Here is a 14,929-nt window from a genome sequence, read left to right as displayed (position 1 = left end):
AATATGGATCATTAACGAGATGATTAAGTGCATGTTAATATGAATGTATGCACCAGGCTGCATTTATGGGCATGTCTGACCTAGAATAAGAGGGTGAATTTTCTTTAGGCCTTGCTGGGAATGTTGCCTGGGGACTGAGCTTGGCTCGGATGCTCATTCAGTGGCCATGGCATGTGAAGAAAAGTGGGGGTTTTGGTTGTTCAACCAAATTCACCATGTTGGTTATTAGGGACTGTAGGGTTCTAACTAGATAGTCGCATTTCTGAGTCCTTCCAAGGAGAAGCAACCAATCTTGCTGGTGGTTGCTGTGCTTTGTATATTGACTTGTGAATCTGGCCACTTCATTGGCTCTCAAAAGATATTTTTCAGCTGTCGAAAGTTGCTTTCCTTCTTGTGACACCACCTTGCACTGTGCAACCTCTCCTAGATGCTTTATATAATACAAACCATAATAATCTGAGTCACCAAAATATGTGTGATTAATACTGTCCCTGAATGCAATGTTAATGGAAAACCAGGGGTAATTGCATTTTTTTTTCCTAGTGGGTATGATCACCGTGCTCTAAGTATAGCTAGAAATATGGAACACCAAGAACTCTAATTACTGGTAAATAATGTATCTGTGACTCTCAAGTCTTGGAACAATGCAGTACTTCCCCTTTCAGCTTGAAAGAAAACAATGGAATTAGGCTGTCTTCAAAGTATGTTTAAAATGTTTTTTATTTCTAAAGGCCTCTGCCACAACATGTGTTTTTTATTTAAGATGTTATACAGACTTTTTACAGCTATAATCAAATAGCTTTCATCAGCAATCATAGAATAAACAATGATAGCAGTTTATCAAAGACTTTTTAGTGGAGCACAGCAGGTATCTAAATAAATAATTTCTTCCAGTGTTCTAAAATCACTTCTTCCGGATAAGAGAGTCTTTTCTTGCCATCTTTGTTTCCCTTTGGAGGGAAGACAGACAAAGCTCTAAGAACCAAACTCCAATTTTATTAATGGTCTTTTTGAGTATACCCCATTCTTGCAATCTTTGCTCTCCTTGGAGACTTCAGACTCCAACTGTTTGACTGCAGTAATGATTTTTAACTTTGCACTTTCAAAATATTTTCCAAGACAGGTGGTATTGCAACCCTTGTGCCACATGCCTTCTGGCAGAAAAGGGCCATGTTCAGTTTCTGAAGCTTGTTACTGAATATTTATAGAACACTGGGCCAAACACATAACCAGAAAAGTGGGAAAATAAATTGTATTTGCAGTCAATAAATCCAGATAGAATTTATGGGGTGATGGGGTGGAGAAACACAATAAAATGGTGACTGGGAAAAAAAAAAATGAATCACTGGTGGGTATCTAGGCAATAGCCTTGATTACAATAATCATCTCATGGCTGTTAGCCACCTCCTACTCTTCACCCCAGCTATGCTGCACTCACAGTCTCAAGTCCAGACTCAGAGTCTACACTGTTGTGTAGGTAATTCCTCATCCCAAATGCATGCGTAATTTTCATGTGTACACTATCCTATCAGAAGAATTAAATGCCCATTGCCAAGAGGGAGGCCCTCTCTGGGCTTGTTTTCTCAGCGACATGCAGTAGGCAGTGGCCCCATCATCACCACTGACACTGCTTTTTGCGTAATCATCACAGATATACTAAGCAGCACCCTGCTAGAATTGTCACTTGGACCTTATTGATCACCTCACAGTTACTCCTGCAGTTTTTCTGCTCATTGAAGAATCACTGATGTTCAAATTCCTGTCTCAACACTTGCTGCAGAAGGAGATGTTTTGATGGGCTTTCTTTCCTTCTTTGTTACGTCTGTTGGTCTTCTATTCTGCTGTTGTAGGCTGCAGCATAGGATTAATGGTATCCCTGTCTCCAGATGTACTGGATATAATCCTCTCCAGGTGTGAAAACAGTATTTTATATCCAAAATGCCACAAAAATTAAAAAGAAATCTGGATGATCCAAGCAGCTCCCAAACAGGTGGTAATGGAGTAAGGTTGCCTGGTTCTGTCATGCCCCATCTTGCTGATGAATACTGATAAAGGCCAGACCTGGCCTGTTTTGTCATTTCCGTGCTCACTGAGAGCTCACAGTCTTTCAGGGAAGGTCCATGTTGTTTTCAGAATGTTTCAAGGCACTCTTTTGCCCAGTTCACAGACAGATTCCCACATGACTCTTCTACTCTTCAGGCTTCAGGGCACAAGAATCATATTTCTGTGGTTTTGACTCATGTTTTTCTTTATGGCTGCACTGAAGGTGTCAGTCATCATACTATCCCAGTATTTCTTATTCAGTGACACTGTACACTTACTCTTCCTGAGCAGAGATAGGTAGCTATGCATGCCCAAGTTACCTTTTTCCTGCTGAAAACAAGTAATGACATACGGCTAAATAACAAGGTATTGGATTTGGTTGCTATTTCACTATAAAATCCATGTGTAGGAGTAAGAAATGCAAGGACCTTTCAGGCATAATTTGAATTACAACCCAGAAGGGTGGCTGCAGGCTCAACATGTCTGCACGCTGAAGAGAAAAAATCCATAGCCTATTTTTCTGTACGTAGTTCACAGTGACAACAGGCTCCCTTACAAAAGCCTCCACGGCATTGCTCCGATGCTGAAATCACCTGCTCTTTCAATGGGAACATCTGCACCTCCCTGGTTCTGCAGTCCACTCCACCCTTCCGGAGCATCTGGTGGTAACTACGCCAATCTTTATTCATTTTAGCATGTCATAAGACTGCCCAGGAGACCTGTACACTCAGTGTATATGCTTAGCAGCAGGCTGCTGAATGCTTTGGAATTTCCTTGTGCATACGAAAGAGACTTTGTTTCCTCCGGCCAAACACAGGACAGACCTCTTAGTTTTCACCAATGGCAGAAAAAGTGAATTATTGACATTTTGTGTATTAATCTATGGCAAAGGTCTTATTCTCCACCCTTCCTAAACAGCACTACAGTTACAACTTACTTATTTAAATTTTTTAGACAAGGACTGTGAGATGCCTGGCATCTTAAAAAATATCTTAAAATCACAGGCTTATTGTCTTTTCTTTAATTAAAAAAAAAAAAAACTTCATCAAAATCATGTCTGTCTTCAGAAGTGGAGAAAAACAGTCAAAGCTAGTTTTGGTGGTTTGGCCCTTATAATTCTCCAGTAGTATCAATAATCTTAGCTTCATTACATTAACTACATAATCATCTAAAGTTGGATTTCTCAAACTGAGCTTCTGTGTTTTGTAGGCATACTTTTCTTCTACCATTTAGCAGATGAATTTTGGTGATTTGAGTTGTAAGTAACATGACTAGTGAGACAACTCAGGTATCTAGTTACTGAACGAGCAGCATTTGTGCTTGGAATTGACTGTTGGTGCAAAGCAATAGCATAATGTGGTATAAGCAGTTTATCCCACAGACAAGTCCTTTATATACTATTTCTTAGTTCCATATCACAGATTTGGGCACTATCGTGAATAGAAAATTTTGATTCTTGCTTGGTAGTTCCCACTGAAGTCAGTGAGATTTTTTTTCACTAGCTTTAATACCAAATAGAGCCCAAGTCTTCTTAATCAAAACCAATGAAAGTCAGACTTTTTTATCTAAGTAAAGGATTCAGGATTTCATACAATGCAAACTCAAAGCATATTATTTAACATTATGTCGTTACCTTAAAAGTGGCTGCAAATGACAAGGTTTCTGGGAGTTGCTTTGAACAGAGAGGTGTATGTGCACATTTTGGCACTGAAAGGTATTTCCAGGTGGCCTCTACTAACAGCCTAAACTAGATAGAGTTCAAGTTTCATTCCAAGGGAATTGGAAAATGATACATTAGAAAACATCCTATTGGTGCTGTTCTTCACTCTGCATAAGGAAATAACATAGGAAACCCTCTTCCCATTTGGTTTCCTGTAATTTTTTTAAACTTGATAGTCTAATTCCACTTCCTCCTTCCAAACTGATTTGTGTAATCAGTACTTGATAAAACTGTGCTCTTGAAAAAGGTACTCCAGTTTGAATTTCAGTCTGAGAGCAAGAGATTTTACTCTTCCTGTTATTTTTTAATTTAAACTTGAAAAGGAAAATTGGGAGTCAGACAAAAGTGTGTGGTTGTTATACAGGGCTATGACCAAGGCATGGCTTCAGAAATCAAAAGCTGGTAGAGAGAGACTTTTTGATTTATTCTGGTCTTGAATTCCTTTTCAGCTTCCAACTGTGCTGACTCTCTTAGTACAGTCCTTCTAAAGTAAATCCTGTTAGATGATGATACAATGCTTCACCTTTTAATCTACTGGTTTAAAATGGGGCCATCAAAATAGGAAGTTCTCATAAAAAGCTCAGCGTCTCAGTGCATTTTCTTTTTCAGTTCATACAACTTTTAAAAGTTACCCAAACAACCCTTTTGCTTTCCTTTGTTTTCAAACATGAACCTTCTCCCAGTAATTCAGATGACATGATTTAAGCTGACATTTGTCACTTGGGATGACTTACACAGAATTTATCCATGAAAAAAAAAGCCATAAATGGGGTCAGGACTAACTTGCCATTTTATCACATGCGTACATTCACTTTCTTCTTGCCAGGCGCAGGCAAAACACAAAGGAACATTTCAGAGGCCCTGGTCCCCTTTTTTTCTTTGCAAATAGGCATATTTCTAAAATCCAGACTTGAAATTTGGCATGGCCACAACTTTGTGCAAAAAATATCCTTTCTGTTGCCCTTTAAACAAATAACTAATGTTCTCGCTTATTCCTTTCTTCTTTTTTTTTTTTTTCTTCTCAAACAAATCTGGACAGAAAAGTCTGTGACCTCTAAATACCATTTGATCTCTCCTCCAGTCCTTAGTGCTACTGTTACGACTGTAATGATCCCAATGCTGCCACAGCGCTGAGGTTTCTGAAATACAGGCGGTGGCACCCTCCGGCTTGACAGAAGGGCAGAGCGAAACAAAACGATGTGATCCCCTCCCTTCAGATTTGCAGCCTAAATACGAAACAAGTGATGAAAGATGCATTTTGATGGGCAACACGGTGTGTGGAAATAATGAACAAAATGGTAACCCTGATTGCCAGTACTCATAGTGTATGAGCAGCTTGACCTTTGCCAGGACTTTTGCAAGAGTTTTAAGGAGGGATTTGAAGGAGAAAAATCAGTTACCCCTGCAGAGGCTTGCATGGAGCCTTTTAGCAAAATAGGAAACACCATTAAGTGCTTGTTTTCAAATCTTGTATATGTGTAAGGGTAACATTGGACTGATGAGAGTTAGTACTTAGCTTCTCCGATATGAAACGACAGAGTATAATCGGGAGGGGAGCAAGCTGTGAGCAAATCAGAAAATCAGGACAAGCAGCTTGTGTTTAATGTGATAGAGAAGGATGAGCAGGCAGCCAGTGCAGGTGGGCAGCGAGGAGAGACAGTCAGCATCCTCTCTGGTTTGCACTGGCATCAGAAAAGTTGGCTTCCATTTGTCGGGGCAGAAGCAAACCTGCTGTCATATGAGGAGGCCTGGCTGAGAAATTTTAGGTGTACCGGTGAACGGAGAAGCTGTCCATCAGCAGCATTAAGGTAGAGAATCAATAAGCTTTGGGTACAGACCAGATGTGGATCTGAATTTAAGATAGCTGTTGCTGTCTCCAGACTGTTCATCACAGCCAACTCCACCCGAGCTCACTTTTCACAGGCGCTTCCTCTGTTCCTGCTCAGGCTATTTCGGTGCCTCTGGAGACGGTCCAGCGGCCACGTGACTTCCTCCCCAACAAAACATATTCTCCCATTTCAGCTCAGTTAGGCTTTTTTCTCACTGACTTCAGAGCTAACCCTTGGCAACCGTTCTTGCCAATCAATAGGTTCAATATCTGTATGGGAGTGCTGCATCGTACAGATGCATTGGGATTTAGTCTGCTACTAGAACTGGACATCTTGCATTCAAGTAATGAAGGCAATTGTAACACACTGTTCCTTCCATACAAGTTTCTTTATCAGTGTTTGCTTTTGGGGCAGTGTCATGTACTGTAAAAAAAAAAACCCAACCCTCAAAAGAAATAGAAATACACTTTAAATAATGCCTATTATCATAGATAATTGCAATCTTACATTGTTTAACTGGTCTTCAACTGGCTGCAGTGAAATTATAAATTAGTAGCCTAATCTGCATTTACAGCTGACACTTGCTTCCAGTATATTTCTCATTCTCAACTCAGAAAAGCTAATGAGCTGCAGCCTTGCTATTTCCTCAGTAAGGTGAAGTGATGAGCAAGAAAGCAGGTCCAGGCAAGACTGTGTGTCATTTTAAGAATTTTTGCAAATTTGCAGTGATTTTATTTTGTTGTTATGAAGGTTTCAAAAGTAAAACTTACATATTTTACTAGAAATATTGAGTACATTTCAATTTTACTTTTTGCCTACCTCAGTTTATAAAACTCGAATAATCTACTTGACGGGTTTGAACTGAAAAGAAAGCTGCTATTAAAAAGCATAACGTTGACCATTAAATGTACTGTTTCCTATTAGCAAGGATATAGTATTGATTTGGAGACAGGAGGACAGATAGGCACCCTTCAAATAGTTCTGTTCCTGTTCCAAGAACTTCAAAAGAAATCAACATCATTCTGATTTTAACTGTCCCTGACATTTTATGAGTAGAAAAAAGAAAAACGAGAGAGTTTTTGTATCCCATTGTAATTGCAGTTGTTCCAGGAATTCCTAGCTACAAAAGCTGATGGTGACCAACAGCAAGCACTTTCCGCAACATGTTTTACGCCTTCCCCCCTCCTCCCAGTACTGCAGTGCTCCCAGAATTTTTCAGTAACTGAGACTGGGCTTTTTTTTAGCAATAAGAAAACAAATGTCTGCTCAAACTAAAGCAGGGGCTTGCAGAAGGGCCTTGGGGAGGGGTTCATCTAGTCTATAACTCAGCTTAAGATTTGCAGTCGTTGCTGCTGCTTAGAGGAGTTGTCTCTAACTTTCCATCCTTACCTCCTTCCAGACAATCCACTGTCACCCACTTAATATCTAGATTGAAGAAAGTGTTGCTTACCTCTCTGGGTCAGTGTAACACATTAATAGCAGAATTCACACCTGCTGCAAGTGTGGGACAGGGTGTGTTTTATACAGGATACTTATAGGATACAAAACATGCATAAGATGATAACTAGCACAGCAAGACAGTTCCCAGAGTCAAATTCAGGAATGCCACACTCCCTAAAAAATCCACGGACCTGAAATGGTGTTTAAAAAAGCTGGTTTAGCATACATTATTGAACAGAATGTGAAATACAAATTGTTTTGCTCTCCTCCGCACCCCTTGAAAGAGTTCTGTGTTACAAAATGTGATATGTAGTGCTAAATACACAGAAAAATAGTGCTCTGAAATTAGGACATCACATTCTGTTTACAGTATATAGGCTACAATACTGTCTCTTTAGGTTTTGATTCCTTGCAGAAAGAGATGTCTGCCATTCATGCTCGTTAACAGTTTGCAAGTACAAATAAAAGTCAGCTGTGGATGGAATATTATGACAGCTTCTTCTCTTCAGGACTTGATACACTTACATGTAAATAACACTGAAAAAAAATTCCAGACATTTGGTACTTACATATGTCTAATTGTCCAACATGTTGGATAAATATTACTCAAGACGCTTTTCAGTAAGTTATTTCTGTGGAAGATAATGGGTAATCTTACTACATTTGTTATTGCAAAGGCTACCTAACTAAATTTGTTATTACAAGTGCAGAGTAGTGAGCAATTAATGCTTCATTTTGAGTCTTCTCAAATGGAATTAATCAGGCTTGCATTTTCTATATTGAAATTGTTGAAGAGAAGACTGAAAAGCCCAGAGCAGCTGCAGAACTCAGAAAGAATGAAGGGCTGAACTTGCACTAAGATATGATATTGCCCCAGCTTTGCTTCCATCTGTGAATACAACATCTGCTTTTGAGGAAGTGAAATGAGAAACTGCATAAATCAATATAAAGATTGTTTCTGTTTCCAAGTGTAGTCCAGGACATAGTATTTGTGAAAGAGCATTGACAGTAGGGTTCCATTACTGGTAGAGCACTATTTTAAATTCAACATCATGATTAATGAGGAGGCTGAAGGAAAAGATATACAAGATTATGTCATACTTTAGTATCCTTTCATGATAATTGCTAAGGTAAATGACACATTACTCATCCAAGTACTCACTAGCATATCCACTAATCATGATACATATATCTATGTATTAATAAATAAAACATGTTTTTTTCTGACAATTTTAGAATTAATGATTTGAATATTATTCTTCTTTAGATTACTATAAATAGTCTCCAGTACTTGTACATTGTCCAGTAATCTCAGGTAGTATTCATATACTCACTTCCCATATGAAATCTTCTTGGTAATGCAATGGAAAGAATCATGGACTTTTTACAATTAGACACGAAAAAATCCACCAAACCTTGCTATCAATAGCAAGCATTGTTGGTGTTAATAATTCTAAACCAATATGCTATATAACAAATTTGTACTGAGGTGTTTGGTGTGACCCATGAGTTCACTTTTGCAGCAACAAAACTTTCCCTAACCTGTCCTTAAGCTATTAGTCACTAGTACTGCTCCGCTGTGGAAGCACAGTCTGTATTCTCATTTCCAGTGCTTAGTACTCGTGAAAACAATGGGATTCAATTGGCATGTATCTCTTTCCAGAGTGCACCACGTCAACTTTCTGCACATACAAAGTCAAACGATGCTTCAGATCAGTCTGCATACAGCTCTTCTTTCTCTGTACCATCTTGGGCAGAGTGGCTGGTTTTGAGGCACTGGGCTCATCAGAGGCCAGCGGTTCATGCATATAGTAAAGAAGAGAGGCCCTACCCCAAGGACTTGACACAGACTAAGCAAGCTTTGTTACAAAAGCTTAGCTTGGAAGGAAAGTATAAGGAAAGAAAAACTGCATTTACAATTTTGCATCATGCAATCAAAACGACTTTAAAGGCAAAGTAGTTCTTGGTTGCATCCAATACTTATTACATATCAAGCATACCAAAACCAACATCACCATGGTTTAAAATGCATTTACATGCATGCACGCATTATAATCTCACCCTCCAGGGAACTACTGTGTTTTCTTGAAGGTTTATAGCTCACAATTACCAGAGTCCAACGACTTACATTTTCCTTACTGATTTCCAGGAGGCCAGTTTTGTCTGCTGCCTCCTGACGGGACACAGCATTCCAGCTCCCTCATTAGACTGAGGACACATATAAAACCAAGTATATCTCCGAAGTTGCCCTAATTCATTGGTGGAAGTGATGGGATACTGAAAAATGGAATAACGAGAAATTTTCACCAGCTGAATGGCTCATAATCATCCATGCCTTTCAGATGGCACAGCTGTTCCCTCCAACAGTAAGTGGGAGGGCCAGGGCTCAAATTCTTCTGCCTATGTGAATGATCTTTGAAAATTTTGCCAGGCCCTGGTCTGGGTAGCACAGCACTAGGTGCTGAATTTCCATACTGTCTTCAAGGAGCCTCAAGTGATATCCAGGCTCGAGGAGACAGGCAGGAACATGAACTTCATTTTATCTGGGAAGACAAGAAGAGTGAAAGGGGCATAGTGTTCATATGTACGTATTTCTGTGTATTTGAAAAGAACCTTTTCTGCTGTCTATGAAAACCAATCAATCAGATCGAACACTTTCCCTCCGAAAGGCTTCCCATATAAACCTATGGCTGTAGGCTTCAGCCTGTAGGATTTACTTCTTCCTCTGGCTCAAATGATGGATATTCATCTTCTGTTTTGTTTCTTTTGCCTGAAAACTAAGCAGTTCATGCAAGCCTTTGATCAAAATTGAATGCTAAAAACAATTCTGCCATTCCCCCTTTGCACGAAATAGTGCTTACTCACAGAAATATTCCTTTTGAAGTTGCTTTGTAGATACCAGAGAAATACATAAGAGTCCAGAGGGCTAAGAGATACTGTACTTGAGCAAAAGCCATATTCTGATGTCACCAGATACGGTATTTCTGAATAGTCTTTTATGCGGGGTTTTATTTCAGGGTTCTGCAAGAGTTTCTTTTTTTTTTTTTTTTTTTTGATTTATAAAGAGAACCTCAGGGATCCCACAGGGATTTTTGAGAAGGGCAATTATGAGTCCTAAAAACACCAGTGGAAAGAAATACTGATTCACTAAACAATACAGTTAAAGACAGAAGACACATTAACTGTCTGCATTTTCCTCCTAATATTCATAAGACAAGAATGAGTATATCATTTCCAGAGTTTTTAAATAGCTACTTATTTAGATCACCAGAAAATGGCCCCATCCCACATAGGATGCAAAAACCCAGCGATCCACTATTAAATGAAACTGTTCCAGATAAACTGCGAGCCAACTGACCCTGGAAATTTAGTACCCAAGTTGCGTGACTTGAAAATCTGTTCAAAGCAAGGCATGGCTGCAGGCCTTGACTGTTGTACTTTAGTAACCATAGTAACATGGTCTCTGGAGACCTAATGCTAGTGAATTTTCCTTTATTTCAAGGAAGAGTAATAAGAGAAATGTGGCTTGGAACTTGTTCTCTCTCTTTTTTTTTTTTTTTTTCCCTCCCCTCCCCTCCCCTCCTTATTTTTACTATGCCATGACCTTGACCAAAATATCTTTGAAGTATTTGCTGGCTGATTTTCTGCTATGGGACCAGAAAAAATATCAGGATATATAAAGGATCTTGCCAAAGGAAGTCCTATCTTCCTCAAAATATTTGCCTTCATTCCCAAAGAGAACCTCTTGACTAATAATGTTTCGAAACCTTCTTAATGGAAGGAACTGATAACTTTCATCTCACAGCTACTGCGGGCACCAAAATAATGTCGTACTTTCTTTGAACTGACAGATTAATTGTTTTTTGTTTCAGTAGCAGGTGCAGCTTTTCGTGAGTACATAATTGGATGTACATGTTTTTTCAAAAGAACACAGGCCCCTGTCTGGTGCCAAGCTCTTTTTTTTTTTTTTTTTTTCTTTCCATTTGGGGAAAAAAACCACCTCATTTCATTTTTTAAGTACAATGTAGAAAACTCATGTAAGTGTTCTTAAAAAGCCAAATACAAACAAACAAATGTTCACAATACATACTTAAGTCTGTCTCACATGTTTCAGCTATTATCCTGGATTAGAAATTCCATCTGTCATTGAATCCATACGGTTTACCAAATGGCAGTTTACAACCATGTATTTTTTGTAAATTTGAACTTAGTTGTTTTGTGTTGCAAAAATTTTAATGTCCACGCTAACATCTTTGTGTGTGTTTCTATGTGTGAGCGCGTCCCTGTGTGCTTGTATAAGTATATGCAAATTGCTAAAAATTGTGATAGGATGCCAGTGGACTTTATTGATTAAAATACACCAGTTGTACACAAAGCAAATAACATTGACATCGAGCTGTGGAGCTCGGTTATTTCCTCCTCTAAATCCAAGAGCCCTATTTTAGGCTTTCCATTATTTCCAGTGAAAGGAATCAAGTGAAATGAGGAGACCTGCCTTTATGGATTTGAGGCTGGTCCGTGTCCTCTTTCCCTTTTCTTCCCCCCAGGTTATCAACAACCCAGGCGGATGGCTGCTGTGGTTCTGCCACAGCACACCAGTGCAGCCTCCCGTTCACTGGGAATGAGAGAAAGCTGTTGCTGAGGATTTTATTTCAGCAACTGAGAATGTTTAAAATCATAAGTGGAACCATATACTTTGTTGTCCTGTTTAATGTGAGACCTGGTAACTTAGAACAAAAAAGCTGGGAATAGTTTTTGTTTGTCCTCATGGACTGAAGCTGTCTCTCTCTTCCACTCAGTCTAACAAATCACCAGGATTCTGGCCAGAATAATGGAAATTTCTATGCAGTGTTACTGTAAAGGGCTTTAGTATGGAGTTGTATATGATACCTGAGATATTTATCTGAGAGGTCAGAAGAGGTCTTTTCTACTGATTTGCAATCACTACTACCTACTTCTGATGTACCAGATCTGGGCTAGCAAAAACTCTCTTCCTTTTTCCCAGCTGTGGTGAGTAGGTAAGAAGAGTATAAATCTCAGCCCAACTCTGACTCAATTCAGGGTCCTCTGTGCTACAGATGTCAGGCTTTACACTGAACTGCACTTTAGGGTAGTATTGAGAAAAGAGAAAAATTTGCAGTCATGGGTAAGACTCACTGATTATGAAGTTTTACTCCATGTCCAGCTTGTCTCTTTTTAGTGTGGTTGAAGCAGCAGGTTTCCCAGCTAAAATGAGGTTTAGACACATGGAATTTCTGTTAATCCTCAATAGATTCATGTGGCTCCACAAAAGTTGTTGTTGCACCAAAGTGGGTTTTGCTTTTCCTGCCTGCAGGGCAGAGCATCTGATGTCTGAGTTTGGGGTCATGAAAACCAGGCGATACTTAGTTAAGAGATCTTAACTCAGGAAAGGACATCAGTATTTTGAGAACAAAACAAAAACAAAGCAGGGGAAGTTTGTAATTCTCTTCACTTACATACCTCCCTCAAATCCATACTTGTTTCTGGCTTCACCTAAACACATGGCTCCTTGAACTTTTCCTCCACTTCTTTCCTCTTGCTCCCTCCCACTCTTCCTTAATACCTCCTCCAGTTTCACAGATGTAGCTGCCAGTCCACTGATCTGAACCCTTAGAAATACACATGGTCCCATTTCTCCTTCTCGTTTTTACAAACTGCTACCCCTGGTCCAGCCCGACTCTGGCTTTGTGAAAGAAAAACTTGTGTTAAAGAAAACCTGCCTGCCTTCCACTGTGAAGGAGTAAGTTTTACATTTTTTAAAGACTGATTTCCTAGGGTATGTGTCTAGGCCTGAAGAGTATGTACCAATATGTTGGATGAAGAAGATTCGAATAGGGGTATTTATTTCTTGATTCATAAAAGCAATCCTTGGTAAAGGCACGTGCTCCCTGGCTATTTCCTACAGGGGCTGAAAAACTCCAGCTTGCCTGCAGGACAATGGAAGGCACATTTTAAGGATGTTCAGCATGATACTGTATGAGATTCTTTGATCATATTCAGATCTTGTGGCCATTTTTTAAGCCTTCCCAGATAGGGCTTGGTGCATTAATTTGCATAAGTTAAGAACATTTCTTTAATTAAGAATATTTCTTTAATGTTCTTAATTTCTACCTGCCCTGGCTGCACGGGCAGGACTGGAGGTCTTTTGGAACGTGCGTGGTAACAGCCACAGACACGAAGGAGCTCCCTTAAATGTCCTACGTTATCTTTGTGGAAAGTTTTAGTCTGTCCAATTTAAAAGGCCTGCCAGATGTTCAAGTGTAATAAAATTTCTAACAGCACATCACTGATGGTTCCATTGCTGTGAAGATGAGTCCAAAGAGACAAGATGCCAAAAATGCTTTCTTGTCTCCAGTTGACATTGGAAATGGATATGACAGATACCATCTATGGAGACTCCTCTCAGCGCACTGAAAAGCACAGATGTGAAGATGTAGAAATCTTGATGCATCGTCTTCTGGTTGATGAGGTGCTGGGATGAATTTGGGCATTATTTAGAGCAGAAAATAGCACCATTCCAGCACCTCCTTGTGCTTCAAGAGTCGACAGGGATAACTAGTGCTCAACACAAACCCAACTAGGCAGAGATAACAGTTATTCTGGAAAGGATCTGTATCTATGGAGTTGACCTGGAGCTGAACACGATTTGTCCTTGACTATTCTTAGCGATGACTCATGGTTAGCATTGTCTTGATTGAATCAGTTGCTGCTACAGCTCTTTCCAAACATAGGTGAGCCATTGCAGTCTCTCCTCTACATTCTTCCAGTCACCGTTTCACAGGTTCTTTGAGGCACAGAGGCCCTGGCCATGTATGGTCCCACTGGGCCATGTTTCCAAAGGTGCTCCACATTTATGATTGGGGCCAAATCTTCTGAGGAGGTCAGCCTATTGTGCACTGAACTCTTGAAATGCTGCCCACCATTGTCACAGTGGGAACAGGCTTCGAGCAGTCTTGGTAATCTGGTCCTTATTTAGGAACCGAAAAGAGAACCAAGCTCACACAAATATGTCAGTGTATCTGGTTACTGAGCAATTGAAAATCTGCCCTCCTTGTGCTTCAGTATTAACCCAGGATTAATAGGCATATCGCTACAAGAGTAAATTGAGAGAAAGGTGAAGCAAGGATAATAATAATATCGAACTATTTCATCAGCACCTATTTGAACTGTAATCTCAAAAGACCTCAAAACCATCACATGAAAGGATCATCTAAACTACCTTGGAATGCAAGCCTGCTGGAGTGAAGATATGTTACTGAATCCTTATCACAGGAAGAGAGGCAAAATTAGTCAGTCTGCATGCAGCATGATAGATCTTAATGTTTACATCATGTATTTCATTTAATACTTACTTTTATTTTTTGATTTCTCTGGTTGCTTTCCTTGCATCACTGAATCTATGAGAATTAATTTAGCTTTTTTCTAGACTAAACATGGGTGTATATCAGTGTTTATTGCCCACTTTTTATATTCATTGCTTTTATGCAATTATGCTAAGTATGTATTTTATAGAAGATTAAGAAAATAGCCATACTTTAAAATACATGCCCAGTTTTAAAGTCATAGCTACAACAGCACATCTATTTAATTTTCTTGTTGGAGATTATTATATTATCTATATGTATCAATGCATATAAATTCAAAGCAATTATTATGGAATGTGATGTTTTAAATTAAAAGAAAAAAAGGAGTTGAAACTTGCTATTAAACTTTTAATTATATGAATTAATGAAAAAAATTAAAGTAGATAATAAACTAGTAATGTAATATGGTAGTTACACTGTAATTAGCTATACTAACTTTTTGAAAAAAGGAAAAAAGCATGTTCCAGATTTTATTCATTTTTTCATGTTAGGAAAAAAAGGCCTTTCTGCAA

The 14,929-nt window shown here is 39.1% G+C and overlaps 1 protein-coding gene across 1 annotated transcript in view; it reads left to right on the top strand.

Annotated features, from left to right (window-relative positions):
- Positions 1-14,929, top strand: part of AHRR (aryl hydrocarbon receptor repressor) — a 65,999-nt gene that overhangs the window by 39,696 nt on the left and 11,374 nt on the right. The window lies entirely within an intron of this gene.

Source organism: Pelecanus crispus, chromosome 2 (assembly GCF_030463565.1).
Source record: "Pelecanus crispus isolate bPelCri1 chromosome 2, bPelCri1.pri, whole genome shotgun sequence".
Taxonomy (NCBI): Eukaryota; Metazoa; Chordata; class Aves; order Pelecaniformes; family Pelecanidae; genus Pelecanus; species Pelecanus crispus.
Note: the sequence above shows the minus strand (reverse complement) of the source record. Positions and strands in the feature narration are given on the sequence as shown.